Genomic DNA, 15,702 nt, shown 5'->3' with positions numbered 1-15,702 from the left:
ATACCGTGTAAGGCTGGAGATAGTTGAGTCAGGGGAAGACTGATCCCAAGCAGTGTTAATGAAAACACGGTCCAACTTTTCTAGAGTGGGTTTATCACGCTTATTTGACCAGGTGAACGCTCTATCCAGTAGGGGAAGTTCAATAAGGGCTAGATTGTTTATACAGAGATTAAACAAGTCCGCCTCGTTTTGACGGAAGGAGTCGTTATTTTTGTCCTGTGCACGACGCATGAGATTGAAGTCACCGAGCACGATCCAAGGAGTGTTTGGTGCAGGTGAAATTGAAGCTAGTTCGTCGAGAAATACCGGTTTAAGGGAGTGATCAGTGGGCGCATATACGTTGGTAATATGTAGCAGTAGGGGGGAAGCTAACGTAGTGACCACGACCGTAAGTGTAAACCTCGATTGCATACAAGTACAGAATGTAAAATGGGCCGAGGACAGGGCTGAGAGAATGCCCCCAGAGGAGCCATCGGCGTCTTTGTATTGGACCAGGTCAAGCTGTCTAGGGATGAAAGACCTGAGTTTAGAAGCATCCGGAGACGATAGTTTTGTCTCCTGAAGGAAACACACATTTGGCCGAATCGAGAAGAGTTCAGAAAGAACATCGGAGCATTTTTGGGGCTGACCTAAGCCTCTGACATTCCAGCAACAGAGGGAGAGGGAAGATCGATTCATTGACACTGGAATACACCTCTAGAGATTAAGCGGAAGCAACAGTAGCATGGAACCGATCGCATCTTGCATAAATAAACGTGGCGGAAGGAGTACATGAAAATTAAAATAGGCCTAACAAAGCGACGGCTAACACAAACTACGCATGGAGAAAGCACATGCAGAGACCACTGTTGCCACAGTTCGGCAACGCAAAAAAAGCTAGCAAGAGGTTGGCCTAAACTAATGCAGAGAACTAAAGCGGAGTCGGAGAGCGGCGATCGGCCGGAGGCGGGAGAGGAGCGGATCATGGCTCAGGGGATATCACCGCGGTGATCTCACGCACGTCGTCTGCAGTAGCGCCGCACTGCAGAGCAATGAGCGACAGAGCCGCCGTACCCTCGGATGGCACCTCAGAGGAGTCGGCCAGGCCAGCCGCATCAATGGCCTCAGCGAGACCAGTAGAGGTGGAGGACAGGTCGAACTTGCGAGCGCGCGCGCGGATTGCCTTGGTCGTCATGTCCAGGAAGGCAGGCCCTTCCTTGCCTGCAAGACGGCTGCTACGACGAAGGCCAAGGGTTGAGTCGGCCACGCGCTTGTCATGGGCCCGAGCGCGACGCACCACCATCTCGTGAGTGTCATCAGAGCGTTAGTTAGGGGAGTGGACAGTAGTGGAGACGAAATTTTTTGAGAGGAGGGGAGGGGCATGTCCGTACCAGCAGGGGGGTCGATCTCGGGCTCGTGGATGTCTAGAGCGGCGAAAGAGTTGGGGCCGAAGAACTCGGCGGTGACGTCAACCAGCGAGTCCGAATCGTCGTCGCTGCTGATGTCGACCATGCCGTGGAGTGGCACAGTCTCTTCGGTGAACAGCAGCGGCATGGCGGGCTGGTGTGGAGGCGACGGCGAGGGAAGCGGCATGTAGTCGTTGTCGTGGTGCACACCATTGCATGGACATGGCTGGGTCATGTTGTTCGCCCACACCCCATGGATGTGCGGGACGAGCTCGGGAGGCGAGTCAGAGACGTCTTCGGTGTCGTCGCCGTCTAGCGGGATGGTGAAGCCGTCGACGAGGGCCCAAGTCTTTTTCACCGCCAGACGCACGTCAACGATTTGGTTGGGGGGAGACGCAGGATGCAGCGGTCGGGGACGTTGACGCTGGACTCCACTTGGACGAAGGCTCGCATGGTCGAGAAGTCGCTGGGGTGGAGGCAACGGCGGTCGACGCAGCAGAGGAGCCCAAGGTGGCCGAAGACGAAGTTAGCACCTTGGTGATGCCACAGCTCCAGCGGGTAGCCGGACGCGTCGAGCTCGACGAGGCGGTCGTACGTAGTGGTTGAGCGGTTTTCCGCGTCCTCCGGGCGGAGAAGCTCGACGTGGATCCCCAGGAAGTCCATGGGGAAGAGGTAGAGAGCCTCCGCACGACCCTCCTCGTCGTCGAACACAAGGAGGGCAGCGCACCCCGAGACGGCCGCGAAGTGGAAGGTGGCCGAGGCAAGGCGGTTGTCGAAGAGTAGGCGGATGAACTCGTGCGTGTCCAGCATGGCGGTGTTGACGTGGGCGAGCGCGAAGTGGCTGACGTCGTGGACGAGCCCGTGGGAGACGAAGATGTCCGGGATAGGGGCGGGCTGGATGGGCCGCCACTGATGGGGGTGGGGCGCGGCGAGCCTGCGCCCTGCGGCCGCTCGACCGAAGGGGCGTCACCAGGTGGGGGCACCGCGGTAGGCGCACCATTGTTGCTGCCGACCGAGGCGAGGCGCGAATCCGGCGGCGAGGCCCGTTGAGAGGCGGGGGCGGAGTCACCATCAGAGGACGGAGTGGAGCGAGGCAGGCCGGGGAAGGTGACGGACGGGGAGAGGGCGGGTGGCTCATCGAGGAGGACGCGGTACGAGCCAAAGCAGAGCACCCGCTCCTGCCCGACAGCGGCGTCATCATGGGACACGGCCTCTTGGGTCCTCAGGGTTGCTGGTGGTCGGTGGAAGGGTGGGCGGAGGAATGCGAGGGGAAGGCGGGAGGTGCACTCGAAAGCCTTATGGCCGTTCTGGCCACAGCGAGCACAACGGAGTGGGTCGCGGCAAGCTCTCACAAGATGGTCACTCGCTCTACACCGGAAACACGATGGCTTGGATGAGATGCGAGGAGGCCGGGCGGCGTTGCATAGATAAAGAGGACCCGGGAGAGGAGGCAGCTGCGCGGCCTTGGGAGAGTGCGAGATTTTTGGGGTACGGCGTGGCTGGCCTGCACGCAGCGGCGATGTGACCAGGCAGGGGCATGGAGGATTGAGCCAGCGGCGGGAAGAGGGCGTGCTCCAAAGCCATGCATGCAGCTTGGCGGGGAGGGGGCGAGGAGGGGGGGTGAGCATGGTCTATGGGCCTGGGCGTCAGGGATGACTCGTTGGAGTGGGGTGGTCCATGGACCGGGCCCGCAGACTGCATGGAGGGCCGTTCAGCTAGCATTAAATGCGACGTGAGGGGCGCCGCTGGGAGCAGGCATGCATCGTTCGCGTGCGTGTTCGAGTAGGAATGGAGCAGTTCAGCGGATGGGTTAGAAAAATTGGCCATAGGGCTAGCTGCAGGGGTAGGCAAGGGAGAGGGATGATGGCTTGCCGTCCGAGTCGTACTCTCCGTCACGGGTGGAGGGGAGGGGAGAGGCGGGTGTGGAACGCCAAGGACGGAGGAAACATCGCGCCCTCTTCCGAGTGCAAATTCCTGAATCCTCATCCCATGTAGCCAACGGTCTTCCCAAAAGAGAGCTTCCTTGCCATTCCCTACTGTCACCTTGGTGGCTGCAGTGAGTAGTCCAGTAGTACGTGCTACGTAGGTGGAGCGGTGGTTATGCTATGTGTTGATGTTCATGTAGCGTTTAAATCTATGTAACATCAACGGTGGTTGGGATTCTTCCCCTTCTTCTATACAAGATGATACGCACACACATGCGTATTAAAAAAAAAAGATAACTCAACATTCAACAGTTTTTGTAGAGTAACATTTGTGTACGATTTACTTTTTCTTGAGTGCTTTGTACGTGTGATAGCTAGTTTGTGAATCTTCCTCCAAGACTTTCGGTCCCTACGGGCCTTCATACATGCATTATTGGCCATGTTTTCCATCTCGCGTAGTTTGTTGACTGACTTCTAGGTTAAGAAGAAGAAAAAAATCTCCCTCGCCGAAGGTCACAGCAGTCGGACCATTCAACTTCTTGATTGGCTTTGCTTCAATTCATTTGGTGAACTTGTCCACGGTGACGAGCAGATGGATCATGCCGCCGCGTGCTGTCTTGAATGATCCCACCATGTCCAACCCCCAGACGGCAAAGGGCCAGGCCAAGGGGATGGTCTTGAGTGCAGAGGCCAGTAAATGCTGCTGGGAGCTGAACTTTTGACATCCTTTGCAATGCTTGACTAACTCCTTGGCGTCCTCCAAAGCAGTCGGCCAGAAAAAACCATGGCGGAAAGCTTTGGCGACAAGAGATCTGGAAGTCGCGTGGTGGCCGCAGTCGCCTTGGTGGATATCTTTGAGGATTGCTTGACCCTTCTCTGGTTCTACGCAGTGCTGGAAGACTCCAGTCACACTGCGTCTGACAAGCTCTCGGTTTACTATCGTGTAGGCTCCTGCTTGGCGATGTACTTGTCGGGCCGAGATCTCATCGGCCGGTAGCTCTCTGTTCATCAGAAACTTGAGAATGGGCTCTGCCCATGTTGGTGCTTGAATTTCTTCTACTATCACTATGGCCACTTGTACGAGGGCGGTTGGACTGGGAGGCGGCGGGTTGGAATCAATTGCCGCTTGTTGCGCCGATGAAGTCCCCGGGCCGACTGCGGCAGCCCCCGGGCCGGGTGCTACTGTTGCAGTCCCCGAGCCGCTTGATGAAGTCCCCGGGCCGACTGCTGCAGCCCCCAGGCCGGGTTGTGAAGTCCCCGGGCCGGGTGCGACTGCTGTGGTCCCCGTGCCGCCTGCCAAAGTCCCCGTGCCGGCTGCTGTAGCCCTTGAGTCGGATCCGACTGCCTCGGGAGGAGCCGGCACGAAGATGGACTCAGACTCTGGAGAAGGCTTGATCGACGGCTTGCAGAGGCACTGAAGGGAGATGCTGGCTGGTATTGCTTGACGGGTGGAGCCGATCCGTGCCAGGGTATCAGCTGGCTCGTTTTCGTTTCGTGGCACGTGAAGGAATTCACACCCTTCAAAATATCCGCTGAGTTGCAGAATGAGGAAACGGTAGCTCACCATGTTTGCGCCCTTGGCGTCCCAGTCGCCAGACGACTGTTGGACCACCAAGTCGGAGTTGCCGTAGCACAGGATCCGGCGGATGCCGATCTCTTTGGCCAACCGGAGGCCGTGTACGAGTGCTTCATATTCGGCTACATTGTTGGAGGCGGCGAAGTGGATTTGCAACGTGTATCTGAGCTTGTCGCCTTTGGGAGAATTGAGAACAACCCCGGCTCCCAAGCCGGTGCGCATCTTCGAACCATCAAAATGCATCCGCCAATGAGTGGAGTCCGGAGCTGGCGGCAGGTACTGGGTCTCGGCCCAGTCAACAAGGAAGTCGGCCAGTGCTTGGGACTTGATGGCGGTGCGTGGTTGGTAGAAGATGGTATAGGGGGGCAACTCTATGGCCCATTTGGCCACTCGGCCGGATGCATCTCTGCTACCAATGATCTTGGCAAGTGGGGCGGTGCAGACAACCGTAATTGGGTGCTCTTGAAAGTATGGCTTCAGCTTCTTGGCGGCAAAGTGCACGCCGTAGCACATCTTCTGATAGTGAGGGTAGTTCTTCGAGGCTGACAGCACCTCGCTTAAATAGTACACGAGCCTATGGACTGGCTGTGCTCTGCCGTCTTCTGGGCGCTCTACCACCATGACTGTGCTGACCACCCAGCCGGTGGCGGCGATGTAAAGGTACATGGGCTCTTTAGCAGCTGGAGCCGCCAGGACAGGTGGCGTGGTCAACATCTTCTTCAACTGGAGAAAAGCTTCATCCGCCTTGTCATTTCACTCGAAATGAGTGGTCTTCTTCATGAGTTGGTACAGGGGAAGAGCCTTCTCGCCCAGCCGACTGATGAAGCGACTGATGGATGCCAAACAATCGGTGAATTTCTGGACGTCTCTCAGTCGGGTAGGCTTCTCCATCCTCTCGATGTCCTTGATCTTTACGGGGTTGCACTCAATGCTGCGTTTTGAGACCAGAAAGCCAAGGAGCTGGCCGGTTGGTACTCCGAACACGCATTTCTCTGGGTTGAGCTTGATCTGAAACCGGCGCAGATTTTCAAAAGTTTCGTTGAGATCTTCCAATAAGGTACCACACTTCTCCGTCTTCACCACAATATCGTCTACATAACGTGGGCATTTCTGCCGAGCTGCTTGAGGAGGCACTTCTGCATGCAATGCTGAAACATAGCACCGGCATTTCTCAGGCCGAATGTCATGGTCAGGTAGCAGAAGGCTCCGAATGATGTGATGAAGGCGGTCTTCAGACGGTCTGCCGGGTTCAACTTGATCTGGTGGTATCCTGAGTATGTTGGGGATCGTAGCAGAAATTTAAAATTTTCTACGCATCACCAAGATCCATCTATGGAGTTTACTAGCAACGAGAAGGAAGGAGTCCATCTACATACCCTTGTAGATCGCGAGCGGAAGCGTTCAAGTGAACGGGGTTGATGGAGTCGTACTCGTCGTGATCCAAATCACCGATGACCGAGCGCCGAACGGACGACACCTCCGCGTTCAACACACGTACGGAGCAGCGACGTCTCCTCCTTCTTGATCCAGCAAGGGGGAAGGAGAGGTTGATGGAGATCCAGCAGCACGACAGCGTGGTGGTGGAAGTAGCGGGGATCCCGGCAGGGCTTCGCCAAGCGCAAGCGGGAGGGAGAGGTGTCACGGGAGGGAGAGGGAGGCGCCAGGGGCTGTGGTGCGGCTGCCCTCCCTCCCCCCACTATTTATAGGGGTCCTGGGGGGGCGCCGGCCCCCTGGAGATCCCATCTGAGGGGGGGGGGCGGCGGCCAAGGGGGTGGCTTGCCCCAAGCCAAGTGGGGCGCCCCCACCCCCAGGGTTTCCAACCCTAGGCGCAGGGGAGGCCCAAGGGGAGCGCACCAGCCCACCAGTGGCTGGTTCCCCTCCCCACTTCAGCCCATGGGGCCCTCCGGGACAGGTGGCCCCACCCGGTTGACCCCCGGGACCCTTCCGGTGGTCCCGGTACAATACCGGTAACCCCCGAAACTCCGATGGCCGAAACTGGACTTCCTATATATAATTCTTCACCTCCGGACCATTCCGGAACTCCTCGTGACGTCCGGGATCTCATCCGGGACTCCGAACAACTTTCGGGTTTCCGCATACTAATATCTCTACAACCCTAGCGTCACCGAACCTTAAGTGTGTAGACCCTACGGGTTCGGGAGACATGCAGACATGACCGGGACGACTCTCCGGTCAATAACCAACAGCGGGATCTGGATACCCATGTTGGCTCCCACATGTTCCACGATGATCTCATCGGATGAACCACGATGTCGAGGATTCAATCAATCCCGTATACAATTCCCTTTGTCAATCGATACGTTACTTGCCCGAGATTCGATCATCGGTATCCCAATACCTCGTTCAATCTCGTTACCGGCAAGTCACTTTACTCGTACCGTAATGCATGATCCCGTGACCAAACACTTGGTCACATTGAGCTCATTATGATGATGCATTACCGAGTGGGCCCAGAGATACCTCTCCGTCATACGGAGTGACAAATCCCAGTCTCGATCCGTGTCAACCCAACAGACACTTTCAGAGATACCTGTAGTGTACCTTTATAGTCACCCAGTTACGTTGTGACGTTTGGTACACCCAAAGAACTCCTACGGCATCCGGGAGTTACACGATCTCATGGTCTAAGGAAATGATACTTGACATTGGAAAAGCTCTGGCAAACGAACTACACGATCTTTGTGCTATGCTTAGGATTGGGTCTTGTCCATCACATCATTCTCCTAATGATGTGATCCCGTTATCAATGACATCCAATGTCCATAGTCAGGAAACCATGACTATCTGTTGATCAACGAGCTAGTCAACTAGAGGCTTACTAGGGACACGGTGTGGTCTATGTATTCACACATGTATTACGATTTCCAGCATGAACAATAGACAATTATCATGAACAAGGAAATATAATAATAACCATTTTATTATTGCCTCTAGGGCATATTTCCAACAGTCTCCCACTTGCACTAGAGTCAATAATCTAGTTACATTGTGATGAATCGAACACCCATAGAGTTCTGGTGTTGATCATGTTTTGCTCTAGGGAGAGGTTTAGTCAACGGATCTGCTACATTCAGGTCCGTATGTACTTTACAAATATCTATGTCTCCATTTTGAACACTTTCACGAATGGAGTTGAAGCGACGCTTGATATGCCTGGTCTTCCTGTGAAACCTGGGCTCCTTGGCAAGGGCAATAACTCCAGTGTTGTCACAGAAGAGAGTCATCGGGCCCGACGCATTGGGAATCACCCCTAGGTCGGTAATGAACTCCTTCATCCAGATTGCTTCTTGTGCTGCCTCTGAGGCCGCCATGTACTCCGCTTCACATGTAGATCCCGCCACGACGCTTTGCTTGCAACTGCACCAGCTTACTGCCCCTCCATTCAAAATATACACGTATCCGGTTTGTGACTTAGAGTCATCCAGATTTGTGTCGAAGCTAGCATCGACGTAACCCTTTACGACGAGCTCTTCGTCACCTCCATACACGAGAAACATATCCTTAGTCCTTTTCAGGTACTTCAGGATATTCTTGACCACTGTCCAGTGTTCCATGCCGGGATTACTTTGGTACCTTCCTACCAAACTTACAACAAGGTTTACATCGGGTCTGGTACACAGCATGACATACATAATAGACCCTATGGCCGAGGCATAGGGGATGACACTCATCTTTTCTCTATCTTCTGCCGTGGTCGGGCATTGAGCCGTGCTCAATTGCACACCTTGCAATACAGGCAAGAACCCCTTCTTGGACTGATCCATATTGAACTTCTTCAATATCTTGTCAAGGTATGTACTCTGTGAAAGACCAATGAGGCGTCTTGATCTATCTCTATAGATCTTGATGCCTAATATATAAGCAGCTTCTCCAAGGTCCTTCATTGAAAAACATTTATTCAAGTAGGCCTTTATACTTTCCAAGAATTCTATATCATTTCCCATCAATAGTATGTCATCCACATATAATATGAGAAATGCTACAGAGCTCCCACTCACTTTCTTGTAAACACAGGCTTCTCCATAAGTCTGTGTAAACCCAAACGCTTTGATCATCTCATCAAATCGAATGTTCCAACTCCGAGATGCTTGCACCAGCCCATAGATGGAGCGCTGGAGCTTGCATACCTTGTTAGCATTCTTAGGATCGACAAAACCTTCCGGCTACATCATATACAATTCTTCCTTAAGAAAGCCGTTAAGGAATGCCGTTTTGACGTCCATTTGCCATATCTCATAATCATAGAATGCGGCAATTGCTAACATGATTCGGACGGACTTCAGCTTCGCTACGGGTGAGAAAGTCTCATCGTAGTCAACCCCTTGAACTTGTCGATAACCCTTAGCGACAAGTCGAGCCTTATAGATGGTCACATTACCATCCGCGTCTGTCTTCTTCTTAAAGATCCATTTGTTTTCTATGGCTCGCCGATCATCGGGCAAGTCAGTCAAAGTCCATACTTCATTTTCATACATGGATCCTATCTCGGATTGCATGGCTTCTAGCCATTTCTTGGAATCCGGGCCCGCCATCGCTTCTTCATAGTTCGAAGGTTCACCATTGTCTAACAACAAGATTTCCAAGACAGGGTTGCCGTACCACTCTTGTTGAGGATATAGACCTTAGAGTCACCCGCCAGGAGGGGCCGGGTTACTCATATGGTCATTGCCAGAAGCCCGGCGCCGAGCTTAAAGACGGTGGGCCAAAGATGGGCTTAAGACCCGGATATGGCTTAAGGCCCGTAGTTACAATCATTATTATGGTAGAACTTGTAGTGTAAGGCAAGAGTAGTCGAGAGTCCGAGCCGGACACTCTTATGAGCCGGCCGGGACTCTGAGAACTGCTGGGCGTCAGCCTTCCTATATAAAGGGACGACCCGGCAGCGGTTTAGGGACGAGAACAATCTCATCGAGAGCCGGGCATAGCAGTTTAGCTCCCTGGTGATCGTAACCCTAATCAATACCACCTCAAACTGGACGTAGGCTTTTACCTTCACCGTAATGGGCCGAACCAGTATAAACCCTCGTGTTCCTTGTCCCGCATTAACCCCTTTAAGCTTCCTAGTTGCGATGGCTCCACGACTAAGTCCTCACACTAGGACATCTGCCGTGACAATTCCACGACAGTTGGCGCCCACCGTGGGGCCAGCGCACGGTGGATTTGAGTTCTTGAAGGGCAGCTTCGAAGGGCTCAAGGGATACGCTGTGGGCCGGATGACCAAGAGTCGTCGCGGCAAGCTCTACATCGACGATGCAAACTGGGGCCCCGACGCCGGCTCAATTGAGTACGGGTACCGGGTCCCCTTCGGCGGAATTCATGTTTTCATCGGCAAGATTGGTGAGCCGGGCCCTGAGCCGGGTCTCTGCGCCGATCTCGTCGAGACGGCTCAGCGTGCACGACCCGCCCGGGCCCGGCCTGCCTTAAGGCATGCTTTTGTGGGATGTATCCATGAAGGGCCCTCTGATCGATCTGGATCTGGTGATGAGGCGGCCGCCGGCTCTGACGGCGAGTCGTCCACCGAGGAGTCAAACTCGTTGTATCAACTTCAAGATGGCAGGCTCATGGGTTGTTCCGATGGTGACAGTATTCTGGACCCGTTTGAGCTGCCAGGTCAGGTTGGAGTCTTTATGGCCGGTGCACAGTCTGTTCAGAACCCCGCTGCTGGAGCGGGAAACCCGGTGCCCTCGCCGGCTCAGGTACTAATGGATCTCACGGACAAGATGACGGCTCTGTTAACCGCCACGGTTGACCCGGCAGATCAAGCTCAGCATGATGCGGAGGTGGCGCAGTTAAAATTGGATCTAGTGAAAGCTAAGGAGGATCTGGCAGCAGAAGGGATCAGGATGGCTGCGGAAAGGGCGGCTCTCGACGCCCAAACCCAGTTGATTCAAGCGCAGTCCTTCCGGCTCACGATGGATCAAAACGCGTCCAATGAGGTCCTGAGAAGGAGGCATCAAAAGGCCCAATCTCGACTCCCTCCGGTTTACGATCCACGAAACCTCTTCAACACGCCAGGTGCAGGATCTAGTAACCCGCCAGGGGTCATAGTGCCCGGGTCTGGGACCCCTATTCAGCCACAAGTGATGGGGCCTCCCCAGGTGCCCCCAGCCCCGCCTCAGTACATGCCAATACCCCCGGGTCATTATAATAACCCGCTGGAGAACATGGTCGCCGCGGCGGCACGGCTGGCGGCTCTCCCAGTTGACGGCGACTCTCCGACGGCTATTGAAACCCGCCGGGTCAGGGAACTCCTTCAGACAGCACTGGCGCAGCAAGAGGCGTACTCCTATAGCCGGGACAGGATCCACTCGACCCCTCGCCCAGGCCGGAGCCCGAGTTACAGCAGGCACATGGTCTCAGCGACCGGCTCAAGTAACGTCCGACGCCATGACCCGCCCCCTGGCCATGGCCCGGCTCATAACAGAGCCTTTCACGCAGCAGACCAAGACAGAGCACGGCAAGAGGCGGAGCAGGTGCCCCAGCTGACGGCTTACCAGAGTCCCCCAGCTTATCCGACGGCTTCCGTTGACATGGGTATCCCAACCAGGACTGGGGGTGTCCCTTGTTTAGTGCCAGCTATCCGCAACGAACGTCTACCCAAGGACTTCAAAGGCCCTAGGAAGGTGCCTAATTACACAGCAGACTTACAACCCGCAGCCTGGATCGAGAGTTATGAGATGGCTATGGAACTGGTGGAGGTCAGTGAGGTGGCCATGGCTAAGTACTTCACCATGATGTTAGATGGGACTGCCCGCACTTGGTTGAAAGGGCTACCACCGAATTCCATTGGGTCTTGGGCTGAGCTGAAGGCCCGGTTCATCCAAAACTTCAAGGATACCTGTAGGCAGTCTATGTCAATTGTGGATTTGACTAACTGCAAGCAGCAGGAGGGTGAGTCTACGACACATTGGGTTCGCCGGGTTAAGGAGATAATACATTCCTCGGATAAAATGGATGCCGGCTCTGCAGTCTTAATGTTGGAGCAGAATTGTCGTTTTGTGCCCCTGAAGATGAAACTCGGGCGGCTTAAGCGCGACTGCAATGATATGGGTACACTGATGGCGGCTCTTGTCAAGTACGCCGATTCTGATGGTACCAAGGACCCCGCTTCAGATGATGAAAGGACAGGGAAGGGAAAGAAGAACGGCAATGGCAAGGGTCCTCAGCATAACCCGGGAAACCAAGGAGGAGGCAAGCGCAAGGCCGATGGCAGCCTAGAGTTTGTAGCCAACGCCAGCTCACAAGGTAATAACCAGCGACGCAAGGGGAGGCCCCCTCCCCGAGGCGGCGGGTCAGGCCCGACGCTGGAACAACTGTTGAATGAGCCTTGTCCAAGGCATGGCTCTAGAGAGAAGCCAGCAACTCATCTATGGAAGGATTGTGCAATCATGAAGGCCTTTAAGAATTACAATGGCCCGGGCGGCGGCTCAGGCGCCGGCGGCTTTCATGGCCCGGGCGGCGGCTCAAATTCTAACCCTCAGAACGGTCAAGGGGGCTTTAATCAGCAGTCTGGCCAGGGTCATCAACAGCAGCAGGGAGGTTATCAGACCAATCCAAAGCAGCTTAGCGGTGGGCAGTATCATGTGTTTACCACCAGTCTGTGTAAGCGAGATCAGAAGCTTCATAAGAGGGCTGTGAACGCTGTTGAGCCGGCGGCTCCATGCTACTTGCGGTGGTCTGAGCAACCTATAGTGTGGAGTAGGGAGGATCACCCTCCCCGGGTGGATAAGCCGGGTCACTTGGCCCTGGTGGTGGCTCCTCAGGTGGGAGGATATAAGTTCACTAAGGTACTCATGGATGGAGGCAGCAGCATCAACATCCTCTATTATGAGACATTTCGTCGTATGGGGTTGATTGATAAGAATCTCAGCCAATCAAACACTATTTTCCACGGTGTGGTTCCTGGTAAGTCGGCTTACCCAGTCGGCAAGATCGAGTTGGAAGTGGCCTTCGGAGATGAGAACAACTACAGGGTGGAAAAATTGACCTTTGAGGTGGTCAAGATAAGAAGTCCGTACCATGCCATATTTGGGCGGCCGGCTTACGCCAAGTTCATGGCACGGCCGTGTTACGTATATTTACAGCTCAAGATGCCGGGTCATAATGGGACCATTACGGTTCACGGCAGCCGGAAGGTGGCCTTGGAATGTGAGGAAGGCGATGCAGCTTATGCAGAATTTGTTTGTGCAACAGAGGAGTTGAAGTTTTACAAAGACAACGTTGACCCAACAGATATGACCTCTCTGAAAAAGCCGACTACGGAGCATGAGCCGGCAATGAAATTTAAGTCGGCTGATGAGACTAAACTTGTTGATTTCGTTCCAGGAGATTCATCTCATCAATTTAGCATCAGTGCCAATCTGGATCCAAAATAGGAAAGCGCGCTCATCGAGTTCATCCGTGAGAATAGGGACATCTTCGCATGGAAACCTTCTGACATGCCAGGTGTACCTAGAGAACTCGCTGAGCACACTCTCAATGTTGATCCGAAATTTAAGCCGGTCAGGTTCCTTCAGCGGTTTAATGAAGAGAGGCGGAAAGCCATTGGCGAAGAGGTGGCCCGGCTCTTGGCGGCCGGGTTTATTGTTGAAGTCTTCCACCCAGAATGGTTAGCTAACCCGGTGCACGTACTCAAGAAGAACGGCACTTGGCGGATGTGTATGGACTACACGGACTTAAATAAAGCGTGTCCGGCTGATCCTTTTGCCCTTCCCCGTATTGATCAAATTATTGATGCTACGGCCGGTTGTGCGCGCTTAAGTTTCCTGGACGCTTATTCTGGATATCATCAGATTAAAATGGCAGTTAAGGACCAGGAAAAGACGGCGTTCATCACTCCCTTTGGAGCCTTCTGCTATGTATCCATGCCCTTTGGACTCAAGTGTGCACAGGCGACTTATTAGCGTTGCGTGCAGAACTGTCTTCATAAACAGATTGGGCGCAATGTTCATGCTTATGTGGACGATATTGTGTGTTAAATCCATAAAGGAGGAAACCCTGATAGATGATTTGAGAGAAACCTTTGATAATCTCCGGGTCTACAAGATGATGCTTAACCCGGCCAAGTGTGTCTTTGGTGTCCCTGCAGGCAAACTCTTGGGTTTTTTGGTTTCTGACAGAGGCATTGAGGCTAACCCGGAGAAGATCAAGGCCATCACCTCCCTGGCTAAGCCGGCGTGTATAAATGATGTTCAACGTTTGGCGGGTCGCATCGCTGCTTTAAGCCGGTTTATAAGCCATTTGGGTGAGAAGGCCATGCCATTATATCAGTTGATGAAGAAAACTGATAACTTTGTCTGGAATGATGCAGCTAATACCGCTTTTGAGGATTTGAAGAAGCAGCTGGCGGAGCCCCCAGTCCTTGCTGCTCCGGTTGATAAGGAGCCCTTATTACTGTACGTGGCGGCGAACACACGAGCCGTCAGTGTGGCTGTGGTGGTGGAACGCAAGGAAGAGGGTAAGGAGCATCCGGTTCAGCGGCCGGTTTATTATGTCAGCGAAGTGCTTATCGAGTCCAAACAGCAGTATCCACATTGGCAGAAGCTTGTTTATGGTGTGTTCATGGCAAGCCGGAAGCTTAAGCATTATTTCCAGGGTCATCCCATAACCGTGGTCAGTTCTGCCCCTCTTGGTGATATCATTCAAAACAGAGAGGCCATAGGGAGAGTGGCTAAGTGGGCTATCGAGCTCGGACCTCATGGTCTCAAATATGTGCCACGCACTGCTGTTAAATCTCAGGCCTTGGTGGATTTCATCAATGATTGGACAGAGTCACAAGTGCCCGAGCAAAAGCCGGATAACACATATTGGACTATTCACTTCGATGGGTCCAGGCAGTTGGAGGGCTCGGGGGCTGGAGTTGTATTGGCTTCCCCTAAAGGTGACAAGTTCCATTATGTGCTACAGTTGATGTTTCCTTGCACTAACAATGCGGCTGAGTACGAGGCCTTGCCCCACGGTCTTCGGATGGCTAAGGAGATGAGCTTGAGCCGGGTATGGTGTTTCGGTGACTCAGACTTGGTGGCTCAACAAGTATCAGGCAAGTGGGACTCTAAGGACCCTCTCATGGCGACTTATCGCCGCGAAGTTGATGCCATTGCTGGGCACTTTCAGGGCTACCAAGTTGAGCACATTGATCGCGGGAAGAACGAGGCTGCTGATGCTTTAAGCCGACTAGGCTCTCAGCGAAAGCCGGTGCCGCCTAATACTTTCCTGGATGTCCTGTATAATCCTTCTGTTAAGTTGCCTACAGAGGAAAACTTGGCTGTCCCCGACCCGGAGGCACGACTGGTGGCGGCTCTCCATATCATACCAGACTGGACAATGCCCTATCTGGCTTACATGACCCGGGGCGAGTTGCCTGAGAATGAAACTTTGGCCAGGCAAATAACCCGGCGGGCTAAGTCAATGATTGTTATCAATGGTGAGTTACACCACCGCAGTGTTACGGGAGCGTTTCAGCGTTGTGTTTCCCCTGAGGAAGGGCAAGAGATCTTGCGTGAGATCCATGAAGGGGATTGTAGCCATCACGCCGGCTCAAAGTCTCTTGTGGCCAAGGCTTTTCGTCATGGTTTTTATTGGTTGACGGCTCATGCTGATGCAGAGGACTTGGTCAGTAAGTGTGATGGTTGCCAAAGGTTCTCGCGACGGGCTCATGTACCGGCTCAAGAGCTGAGGATAATCCCAATTACTTGGCCCTTTGCGGTCTGGGGGCTGGATATGGTTGGGCCTTTCAAAAGATCCAAGGATAAGAAGACCCACCTTTTGGTGGCAGTTGACAAGTTTACCAAGTGGG

At 53.8% G+C, this 15,702-nt stretch overlaps 1 pseudogene; it reads left to right on the top strand.

Moving 5' to 3' along the window:
- Window positions 1-3,018: 3,018 nt before the first annotated feature.
- LOC123171213 (G-type lectin S-receptor-like serine/threonine-protein kinase LECRK2) overlaps window positions 3,019-15,702 on the top strand; it is a 61,856-nt pseudogene continuing 49,172 nt past the window's right edge.

Source organism: Triticum aestivum, chromosome 7D (genome assembly GCF_018294505.1).
Source record: "Triticum aestivum cultivar Chinese Spring chromosome 7D, IWGSC CS RefSeq v2.1, whole genome shotgun sequence".
NCBI classification, from domain to species: Eukaryota; Viridiplantae; Streptophyta; class Magnoliopsida; order Poales; family Poaceae; genus Triticum; species Triticum aestivum.
The sequence above is the reverse complement of the archived record's forward strand: the minus strand, read 5'-3'. Positions and strand labels throughout refer to the sequence as shown.